The 12056-nt window shown below is 39.0% G+C and overlaps 1 long non-coding RNA gene across 1 annotated transcript; it reads right to left on the bottom strand.

Moving 5' to 3' along the window:
- Window positions 1-9697: 9697 nt before the first annotated feature.
- LOC140618540 (uncharacterized) lies at window positions 9698-11190 on the bottom strand. Its single transcript, XR_012018637.1, has 2 exons — window positions 10455-11190; window positions 9698-9832 (listed from the first exon to the last, which is right to left on the bottom strand). It is a non-coding gene; the product is annotated as an uncharacterized lncRNA (long non-coding RNA).
- Between the last annotated feature and the right edge of the window lie 866 nt (window positions 11191-12056).

The following is a 12056-nucleotide window of genomic DNA, read 5'->3' as shown; positions in this document are numbered from 1 at the left end:
GCCTGTGTTCTCCTCTAGGATTTTGATGGATTCCAGTCTCACATTTAGATTTTTCATCCATTTGACTCTATTTTTGTGTATAGTGTGAGAAAATAATCCAGTTTCATCCTTCTGCATGTGGCTGTTCAATTTTCCCAACATCATTTGTTGAAGAGACTGTCTTTTTTCCATTGGATATTCTTTCCTGCTTTGTGGAAGATTAGGTGACCATAGAGTTGAGGGTCCATTTCTGTGTTCTCTATCATTCTATTCTGTTCCATTGATCTATGTGTCTGTTTTTGTGCCATTACCATACTGTCTTAATGATTACAGTTTTGTAATAGAGGTTGAATTCCAGAATTGTGATGCCTTTAGCTTTGGTTTATTTTTTCCCCCATTCCTTTGTCTATTCAGGGCCTTTTCTGGTTCCATCAAATTTTAGATTGTTTTTCCTGCTCTGTAAAAATGCTGGCGGTATTTGGATAGAGATTGCATTGAACATGTAGATCACTTTGGGTAGTATAGACTTTTAAACAATATTTGCTCTTCCAATCCATGAGCATGGAATGTTTTTTCATTCCTTTCTTTTTTTTTTTTTAAAGATTTTATTTATTTATTCATGAGAGACATACAGAGGAGTAGAGACCTAGGCAGAGGGAGAAGTGGGCTCCGTGCAGGAAGCCCAGTGCAGGACTCAATCCCAGGACTCCCGGGACTTGGGGATCATGCCCTGAGCTGAAGGCAGACGTTCAACCGCTGAGTCACCCAGGTGTCCCATATTTTTCCATTTCTTTGTGTCTTCCTCAATTTCTTTCCTAAGTGTTCTAATAGTTTTCAGAGTGCAGATCTTTTACCTCTTTGGTTACATTTATTCCTAGGTATCTTTTGGTTTTTGGTGCAATTGTTGATTTCTCTTTCTTCTGCCTCATTAGCATATAGGAGTGCAACATACTTCTGTGCATTGATATTATATGCTGTGACTTTGCTGAATTCCTGTATCAGTTCTAGTAATTTTTTTGGTGTAGTCTTTTGGGTTTTCTACATAGAGCATCATGTTGTCTGCAAAGAGCAAGAGTTTTACTTCTTCTTTGCCAACTTGGATACCTTTTACTTCTTTTTGTTGTCTGATTCCTGAGGCCAGGACTTCCAGTACTACGTTGAACAACAGCAGTAAGAGTGGACATCCCTGTTGTGTTTCTGGCCTTAGGGGGAGAGTTCTCAGTTTTTCCCTATTGAGGATGATATTCACTGTGGGTTTTTGTGTGTGACTTTTCTGATATTGAGGTATGTTCCCTCTATACCTACACTGTGAAGGGTTTTTATCAAGAAAGAATGCTGTATTTTGTCCAAAGCCTTTTCTGCATCTATCGAGATCATCATATGGTTCTTGTCCTTTCTTTTATTAATGTGGTGTGTCACATTGATTGGTTTTACAGATGTTGAACCACTCCTGCAGCCTAGGAATAAATCTCACCTGGTTGTGGTGAATAATCCTTTTAATGTACTATTGGATCCTATTAGCTAGTATCTTGGTGAGAATTTTTGCATCTGTGTTCATGAGGGATATTCTCCTTTTTGGTGGGGTCTTTGTCTGGTTTTCGGGTCAAGGTAATGCTGGCCTCATAGAAAGAGCTTGGAAATTTTCCTTCCATTTATATGTTTTGGAATGGTTTCAGATGAATAGGTATTAATTCTTCTTGAAATGTTTGGTAGAAGTCCCCTGGGAAGCCATCTGGCCCTGGACTCTTGTTTTTGGGAGACTTTTGATTACTAGTTCAATTTCTTTGCTGGTTATGGATCTGTTCAGGTTTTCTATTTCTTCTTGTTTCAGTTTTGGTAGTTTATATGTTTCCAGGAATTTATCCATTTCTCCCAAATTGCCTAATTTGTTGGCATATAATTGCTTATAATATCCTCTTATAATTGTATTTCTGTGATGTTGGTTGTGATCTCTCCTCTTTCAATCACGATTTTATTCATTTGGGTCCTTTCCCTTTTCTTTTTGATAAGTCTGGCTAGGGGTTTATCAATCTTGTCAATTCTTTCAAAGAATCAACTCCTAGTTTTGTTGATCTGTTTCTACTGTTTTTTGATTTCTATACTGTTGATTTCTGTCCTAATTTTTATTATTTTTTTCTCCTGCTAGATTTAGGTTTCATTTGCTGTACTTTTCCAGCTAGATTATTAATTTGAGCCTTTTCTTGCTTCTTGAGGGAGGCCTGTATAGCTATATACTTCCCTTTTAAGACTACCTTTGCTGCATTCTGTTTTTTAAAAATATTTTATTCATTTATTCATGAGAGACACACAGAAAGTGGAAGACAGAGAGGCAGAGAGATGGGCAGAGGGAGAAGTAGGCTCCCATCAGGAGGCAGATGTGGGACTTGAACCCAGGACCCCGGGACCACAACCTGAGTCAAAGGCGGACGCTCAACCACTGAGACACCCAGGTACCTTTTTTGCTGCATTCCAAATTTTTTTCCATAAATTTATTTATTTATTTATTTATTTTAATATTTATTTATTTATTATTTATTTTTTTTTAAGAAAATATAATTTTATTTTATTTTATTTTTCAATGTTTATTTATTTATTTATTTATTTTTTTAAATTTATTTTTTATTGGTGTTCAATTTACTAACATACAGAATAACACCCAGTGCCCGTCACCCATTCACTCCCACCCCCCGCCCTCCTCCCCTTCTACCACCCCTAGTTCGTTTCCCAGAGTTAGCAGTCTTTACGTTCTGTCTCCCTTTCGGATATTTCCCACACATTTCTTCTCCCTTCCCTTATATTCCCTTTCACTATTATTTATATTCCCCAAATGAATGAGAACATATAATGTTTGTCCTTCTCCGACTGACTTACTTCACTCAGCATAATACCCTCCAGTTCCATCCACCTTGAAGCAAATGGTGGGTATTTGTCATTTCTAATAGCTGAGTAATATTCCATTGTATACATAAACCACATCTTCTTTATCCATTCATCTTTCGTTGGACACCGAGGCTCCTTCCACAGTTTGGCTATCGTGGCCATTGCTGCTAGAAACATCGGGGTGCAGGTGTCCCGGCGTTTCATTGCATTTGTATCTTTGGGGTAAATCCCCAACAGTGCAATTGCTGGGTCGTAGGGCAGGTCTATATTTAACTGTTTGAGGAACCTCCACACAGTTTTCCAGAGTGGCTGCACCAGTTCACATTCCCACCAACAGTGTATGAGGGTTCCCTTTTCTCTGCATCCTCTCCAACATTTGTTGTTTCCTGCCTTGTTAATTTTCCCCATTCTCACTGGTGTGAGGTGGTATCTCATTGTAGTTTTCATTTGTATTTCCCTGATGGCAAGTGATGCAGAGCATTTTCTCATATGCATGTTGGCCATGTCTATGTCTTCCTCTGTGAGATTTCTGTTCATGTCTTTTGCCCATTTCATGATTGGATTGTTTGTTTCTTTGGTGTTGAGTTTAATAAGTTCTTTATAGATCTTGGAAACTAGCCCTTTATCTGATATGTCATTTGCAAATATCTTCTCCCATTCTGTAGGTTGTCTTTGAGTTTTGTTGACTGTATCCTTTGCTGTACAAAAGCTTCTTATCTTGATGAAGTCCCAATAGTTCATTTTTGCTTTTGTTTCTTTTGCCTTCGTGGATGTATCTTGCAAGAAGTTACTATGGCCGAGTTCAAAAAGGGTGTTGCCTGTGTTCTTCTCTAGGATTTTGATGGAATCTTGTCTCACATTTAGATCTTTCATCCATTTTGAGTTTATCTTTGTGTATGGTGAAAGAGAGTGGTCTAGTTTCATTCTTCTGCATGTGGATGTCCAATTTTCCCAGCACCATTTATTGAAGAGACTGTCTTTCTTCCAATGGATAGTCTTTCCTCCTTTATCGAATATTAGTTGCCCATAAAGTTCAGGGTCCACTTCTGGATTCTCTATTCTGTTCCACTGATCTATGTGTCTGTTTTTGTGCCAGTACCACACTGTCTTGATGACCACAGCTTTGTAGTACAACCTGAAATCTGGCATTGTGATGCCCCCAGATATGGTTTTCTTTTTTAAAATTCCCCTGGCTATTCGGGGTCTTTTCTGATTCCACACAAATCTTAAAATAATTTGTTCTAACTCTCTGAAGAAAGTCCATGGTATTTTGATAGGGATTGCATTAAACGTGTATATTGCCCTGGGTAACATTGACATTTTCACAATATTAATTCTGCCAATCCATGAGCATGGAATATTTTTCCATCTCTTTGTGTCTTCCTCAATTTCTTTCAGAAGTGTTCTATAGTTTTGAGGGTATAGATCCTTTACATCTTTGGTTAGGTTTATTCCTAGGTATCTTATGCTTTTGGGTGCAATTGTAAATGGGATTGACTCCTTAATTTCTCTTTCTTCAGTCTCATTGTTAGTGTATAGAAATGCCACTGACTTCTGGGCATTGATTTTGTATCCTGCCACGCTACCGAATTGCTGTATGAGTTCTAGCAATCTTGGGGTGGAGTCTTTTGGGTTTTCTATGTAGAGTATCATGTCATCAGCGAAGAGGGAGAGTTTGACTTCTTCTTTGCCAGTTGAATGCCTTTTATTTCTTTTTGTTGTCTGGTTGCTGAGGCTAGGACTTCCAGTACTATGTTGAATAGCAGTGGTGAGAGTGGACATCCCTGTCTTGTTCCTGATCTTAGGGGAAAGGCTCCCAGTGCTTTCCCATTCCAAAGGTTTTGAACTCTTGTGTTTTTATTTTCATTTGCTCCCATATATTTAAAAAAATTTCTTTAATTTCCTGGTTGACCCATTCATTCTTTTTTTTCTTTTTTCAAGGTTTACTTATTAATTTGACACAGAGAGAGAGAAAGCGAAAGACAGAGTACAAGCATGGGGAGTGGGAGGTGGAGGGAGCGGGAGAAACTGGCTCTCTGCCAAGCAGGGATCTTGATGCAGGGCTTGATCCCAAGACCACGGGATCATGATCTGAGCCAAAGGCATACACTTAATGGATTAGCCACCCAGGTGCCCCCCATTCATTCTTTATTATTTTTTTTAATATTTTATTTATTTATTTATGAGAGACACAGAGAGAGAGGCAGAGACACATACAGAGGGAGAAGCAGGCTTCCATGCAGGGAGCCTGTAGTGGGACTCAATCCCAGGTCTCCAGGATCACACCCTAGGTTGAAGGTGGTGCTAAGCCGCTGAGCCACCCAGGCTGCCCTCCCCATTCATTCTTTAGTAGGATGTTTTTAGCCTCTACACTATGGTCTTTTCAATTTTTTTCTTATGGTTGACTTCAAGTTTCATAGCATTCTGGTCTGAATATACGCATGGTATGATATCAATCTTTTTGTACTCGTCGAGACCTGATTTGTGACCTAGTGTGTGATCTGTTCTAGAGAATGTTCCATATGCATTGGAAAAGTGTGTATTCTGCTGTTTTAGGAGGAGATACTGTGAATATATCTGTTAAATCCATCTGGTCCAGTGTGTCATTCAAAGCCATTGTTTCCTTGTTGATTTTCTGCTAGCTTATCCGTCCATTGCTATATGTGAGGTGTTAATGTTCCCTACTATTATTGTATCATTATCACTGAGTTTCTTTATGTTTGTTATTAATTGATTTATATATTTGGGTGCTCCCAAGTTGGGGGCATAAATATTTACAATTGTTAGATCTTCTTTTAGATAGACTCCTTAAATATGATATAATGCCCCTTTTCATCTCTTGTTACAGTGTTTGGCTTAAAATCTAGCTTGTCTGATATAAATATGAGTACTCTGGCTTTCTTTTGACATCCATTAGCATGATAGATGGCGCTCCATCCCCTCATTTTCAATCTAGAGGTGTCTTTATGTCTAAAATGAGTCTCTTGTAAGCAGCATATAGATTGGTCTTGTTTTTTCATCCATTCTGACACCTTACATCTTTCGATTGGGGCAATTAGTCCATTTACATTCAGAGTGATTATTGAAAGATATGATTGTAGTGCCATTGTATTACCTGTAAAGTCCTTGTTTCTGGAGATTTTCTCTGTTCCTTTTTAGTCTTTGTTACTTTTGGTCTCTCTTTCTGCTCAAGGGATCCCCTTTAATATTTCTTGTGAGGGCTAGTTTAGTGTTCACAAATTCCTTTAGTTTTTGTCTTTTGAAACTCTCTATCTCACCTTCTATGCTGAAATACAGCCTTTCTGGATAAAGTATTCTTGGCTGCATATTTTTACCAATTTGCACATTGGCTATATCATGCCAGTCCTTTCTGGCCTGCCAGGTCTCCATGGACAGGTCTGCTGCCAGCCAAAGTGTCTACTCTTTTAGCTTAAGGACCTCTTATCCCGAGTGGGTTTTAGTATTTTCTCTTCATCTTTGTAATTTGCAAGTTTCACTATAATATGTTGAGGTGCTCACCTGTTTTTTTTTTTTTATTTCTGTTGAGGGGAGTTCTCTGTGTTTCTTGGACTTGAATGCCTGTTTCCTTCTCCAGATTAGGGAAATTCTCATCTTGTTCAGTAAACTTTCTGCCCCTTATCTCCCTGCTTATTCATCTTCTGGGTCTCTTATAAAATGGATAGTATTTCACTTTATGGAATTGCTGAGTTCCCTAAGTCTGCTCTCATGGTCTAATAGTTTTCTTTCCCTCCTCAGCTTCCTTATTTTCCATAATTTTATCTTCTATAGCACTGATTTGCTCTTCTGCTTCATTCACCCTCATTTTTATGGTACCAGTTGAGACTGCATCTCGTAATAGCATTTTAAATTTTGGTCTGATTAGATTTTAGTTCTTTCATCTCTACAGTAATGGATTCTCTAGTATCTTCTATAGTTTTTTGAAGCCCAGCTAGTATCTTTATCATCATTGTTTTAAATTCCAGTTTAGACATCTAACTTATATCCCTATTGATTCAATCTGGCAGTTAGTACTACCTACTGTTCTTTCTTTTGGGGTGAATTTTTCTGTCTCATCTTTTTGTCTAGAAAAGAAAGGAAGAAAGAAAAAGGAAAAAATAGCAGCACTAACAACAATACAAAAAACCCTGGATCCTGGGTGTGTTTTGATTTCCTTGTTAAAAGAAACTAAATCCTAAAATTAGAAAGAAAGAAATAAATTTTAAGGTGTTTATAATAAAAAATAAAATGAAACAAAAATATAAAATATAAAGTATATATAAAAATAAAAATTAAAAAGTAATAAAAAATAATTGAGAAAATAAGAAAATAACTGAAAAAACAATACTAAAAGAGTAAAGAATAAAAATAGGAAGAATTCTGTATACTGTTTTCCCTAAGAACTGAAGCTTTAGCCCTTTATGATCAGTAAACTTGGTGCCAGCCAGTTGTTTGTGGCAGTCTTCTGGAGCAGGGGTCTGTCGCACTGGTTCTCAGGTTGACTTGCCCTAGTGGAGGAGTAAGTCCAGTGTGTAGGGAGGCAGAGCTCAGCATAAGCACTTCTGGACTTCACTACATGGTGCTGTTTTGCTCCCTAAAGGCTTTCAGCACTGATGGGTGGGATGAATATGGCTGTGCCCACTCTCTAGCCCCAGAGCTGAAGATTCTCCCTCCCTTGGCACTCTTTAGTAAGCCCTAACAGTAAAACTTCAGTTACTCTTGTCTCCCAGGTTTCTGTCAGAATTCCATTTTTGTCCAGCCTGTGACTGAGTGTTTCTATCTCAGTTGTTACTGAGTTTCAAAACTCCAAATTTTAGAGACTGCCTCCATATGGAGAGTGCTGTTCCTCCAGTGGTGCTAGGTGGTGGGGGGAGAGGGTCTTGACATGCTTCTGCATTTTGCTGGACCTCCAGGAAAGCAATCCTATGACTATCTAGTGGTTCACAGTTTATGGCAACACAGACCAGAAAGCTGGCATCTAGACTCACTGTTCTCAGTGGGCTTCCCTGCTCCTATGCCTGGGAAATCTACCACACTTAGGCACCACCTGTTCTTCCTGTGACACTGAGGATCCTGAGACAACACTGTCCTACCTGGGATTCCACACCACCTTACTACCTGAGCAACTTTAATCCAGGGATGTACCCCACTGTAGAAGACTTCTGAAAGTTCTGATTTCACAAGCACTGAGTATCTCTTGAATGGCAGGCAAGCTTGTGCCAAATTTCAAGATCTACTGCACAAATTCCTTTTCTTTGGTGGCTCCTGGAACCAGAAACCAAATCATTTTTGAACTACTTTTAATTCTCTGTCATATATAATGGAATTTTCCTTTTGAGTTTCTCTAGTGATCGGATATGATTTTGGGAATAGACCAGACTCAGGACTGTAATCTTTTCATTCTATCCTTGGTGTGTACCCCAAGACCTTGTTTTATGTTGTCATCTGTGTCCCTCTTTTACCAGTGATCATCCCTTCAAAATATCTCACTTGAATTTAATGTGAAACTCATTTGGATTTCTTGTAGATTGATGTTCTGTGTTACTCCTTGGGTGTGTAGTTCTGTAGGAAGGTCTGCAAATGTTGTATGGCCTTGTGCCATCTTACTGATCATTGTGGGCACTTGTGAATATTCCTTCAGTACCACGGACAGCGCACACAAAACTTCTTAGAGGCAAATTTGAGACTGAATGAGAAGGAAACTTGGATAATCACTTGAGCACCCAGAAGAAATCTGAAAATCTGAGGCTAAAATGGACTTGTTTTGGTAATAATTATCTTCAGAGAGTATTTTGCTTATAGTAATTCTTTGGAATAGACTAGACTATAGTTCTGAAAGAGTTTTCAAGGAAATTTCACTCAAGTCTTGTTTATGTGATACTGTGTTTCACAATGATTAGAGGGAGGAAAATCTCCAGAATCCATGAATGGACACCAGATAAGCTATACTCAGGATACCAGGCCTAGAAAAAAGTTTCCGTGGAGTCAGAATGATCTGGGATACTAGACTTTGGCTCAGTACCCAGAAACTACCTTTTTAATTTGTCCGGTTTTACGCAGGAACAATTTCTGGGTGAAGGGCTAGAGTGACATATCTAACTTATGCTTTCTGCCAATTCCCAAGGTAGCTCCCTGTCTATGCCCAAAGTCCAGAAGCAGGGGTTACCATTGTTGGTATTGACCTAGAATGCCCATGTATGGATTTACCCTGGGCTACATTGGCCATTACTGTTTGTGGTCCTTAAAATACTGGCCTAGGCTGCTCATACCACTCTACTCCTTTGTGAGGGTGGGTCCTTGATAAGAATATAAATAGGAAAAAAAAAAAGAATATAAATAGGGTAGTCGGGGCAAAGGGGAATGATCTTCCATAGTCTGATTATAGAAGTTCAGGTTGATTTAAGATTTGTAGCTTCCAGGTGTAAAGTCACAATTTCTATATTGCAGGCATCTGTGGCATTGGAGCCATTTCCCTAGAATGTGAGCATTGTTGAGGGTTGAATGCTCATTAATTTGGGGAGGATGAAATAATTTAATGATGATTATTTTAGTGCCATTTATATGGAAATCCACTGGGATCAGTGACAAAATACAGAAGCAAACTCAGTTTTGGCAGGCCATACCAAGGAGATATCAATAATGATTGTCCTTATACAGACTAACTCATTACATTGTTTGTGCCAATGTAGGTCATCTGTAGTTTACATTGGAAGAATCTAGGTTGAGAGAGATAAAGGATTTTAGACAGGGTCTGACATACAAAAATTTTCCAATTAAAATTTTATACATCTAATCAATATGAAAGGCAAATCTGGGCAAAGAAATTAGCAAGAATTCTAAATTTGAAAATCTTCCAGTAATATTTCAATTTATTTACTCAGAATTATTTTGGGATACTTTTGCATGAAGAATATTCCATTTTGCTTGTTTCTTCCTTCTGTCATGTTAAGCCTCCTGTTTTCCACCACCTCTGTCACTGTTAATAAATAAATGTAGTGATTGTTATGGTCTTTGGTAGAATCCAGGGTATTTTGCACATTAGCAGAACTTCAGAGATGTTTTTAATGCCTATAATACATCCTGACCCATAATCCATTCATAAAATGTTAATGAGCAAATATAGTGCTATACTCTGAGGATTAATACTTTGAAGTCTCTGCTCTTGAGCCTGAGGCTATTGTGTGGCCATTCACTATAGATACTGAACTATTCAGCCAAATCTCACTACTTCTCTTACCTGTGCAAAAATAAGGGTTGGATAGGATCTTAAAGACATGAGGCCATCGTGGTAGTAGTGAGATGCTGGGTAGAGAGCTAGGGGGTCTGGATCCATGTCCTTCTTCTGAATGAGCTTGGGAAGTCATTAGCCAGTTTTCACTTTGGGCTTCAATTTTCACAATTAAAAAAGAGCTTTGTTGGACTAAATGACCCAAGGCATTGAAATTTGTGCCTGTGACTGATTGTTTCCAACCCAGGTATAATCTCTTGTCCCATTGCTTAATCTCCCCTGGCCTCTTATTTTCTTTTTCCTGAAAAACCAGGGTTTCTAGTATTTGGTTGTTGTCATTTGGGGTGGGATGAAGTGTTGAGAGACTTACTTTTCAGGAATACAGTATTTTTCACAGAGATATTTTTGTTTAAAGTTGTTCCTGTTGCCTCCACAGCCAGAGAAGACGAAGGGCTCACACACAAATGTCAAGGTGTTGTAGTAGAATCTGGTGTAAACTGACTTACAGGTACCAAATAGCGGAGGGTAGTTGCAGATTTCTGGGCATGAGAATCCTGGAGTCAGGTTTTCTTTTCTACTGCCAAATGGACATTCTTTTCCTCATGGACTCAGATGACTGATGGTCATCAGTCCATGTGAATCTACCTGATACCTTTTCATTGAGTGAGTTCCTTCAACATAAATTTCACTGTATATGCGATATAGGGCAATGATTTAGATTCTGGCCTGGGTCAGAGATTCTGAGAAGTAATTGGAGAGGGACAATAAGGTGGCTTAAAGAGCTGAAAGCAAGAAAGACCTGAGGCTTCTGCCCTGTATCACAGAACTTTATATTAAATAGGTCTCATTTTCTGACTCTCCACAGACTTTCCCCAAGGCACTGGAACTGAATATGTCATCATCTGCTTTCCCAAGGCCACAGGTCAGAACCCTTACTTTGATTTTTACAGACTCCCTGCAAACACACAAGCTAAAAAGATCTTTGGCTCTCTACATGTACTTCTGAAGGATAGGTTTAAAATGCTTATTTTGGCAGAAGATCTTCCTTTCCTCCACCTGTGTCTATGTCCTCTCCCATCTGATCCCCCTTTTTGCCTACCATGCAGACTCACCTGGCTTAGCTGAGACCATGGAGGTGGGTGGTCAAAGCAGGAACAATGATGGCCATGTTGGAGACAAAGAAGGAATTAATGTCAGTTTTCTTCAAGTCCAACTACAGCCCTTACCCACAACTGGGAATTTGCTACATTTACTCAGTATTTCACATGTATTCATCATGGTAAGTAGATGTGAGTGCCCTAAGCCTGTGAGTGATGGCCTCTGCTTCTTTGTATCCATAGAATGCAGAGTAGTCCTGTATGTGTTAAGTAGAATTAAAGCACATCTAATACACCCACATACATATACACACCCCAATAAAAGGATTTCCTAGACACTTTTGACATTAATCCAATTCTCATGATCCCGCTCCTCTTCCACCGAAATCCCTTAGAAAAAACTTAAGTTGATTTTATTTTATGTCTTCCTCCTTCTCCAATCCATAGGCAGAATTGAATGAAACTTCTGGAATCAGATTCTCTTGAGCCATATGGTTTGATATAAAAGCAGAACTTCATTCCTGCTTGTCACCCAGGCTGCCTAGACCACCATTGCCTTCACACTGTTCCCCAGGACTGCCCTTCCTATTTTGTCTTACTTCCAAGATGTCCACTTTCACACAATTGTTTTCTGAGATTTTCAGGAAACAGCATGCCTGAAAGCGTCTGGAGAGGCATGGACATGATGAGTATACACAAAGAAAAGAGGATCCATTTAGGCTTCATGGTGTTGCAGACAGCAGATAGGAGAGTCCTGGACTGGGCTGACATTATATCTTGGGGGTGGAGTTCCTTCTCTTGGGAGAAGTTGAATCCATCTCTTTCATCCCCCCAGGGTCCAAGCCTGGGCAGGATTCTGGTGTGTCCAGAATCAG

The sequence above is a fragment of the Canis lupus genome, chromosome 26 (genome assembly GCF_048164855.1).
Source record: "Canis lupus baileyi chromosome 26, mCanLup2.hap1, whole genome shotgun sequence".
In the NCBI taxonomy this organism is placed as follows: domain Eukaryota; kingdom Metazoa; phylum Chordata; class Mammalia; order Carnivora; family Canidae; genus Canis; species Canis lupus.
This window is presented reverse-complemented; position numbering and strand designations above follow the sequence as displayed.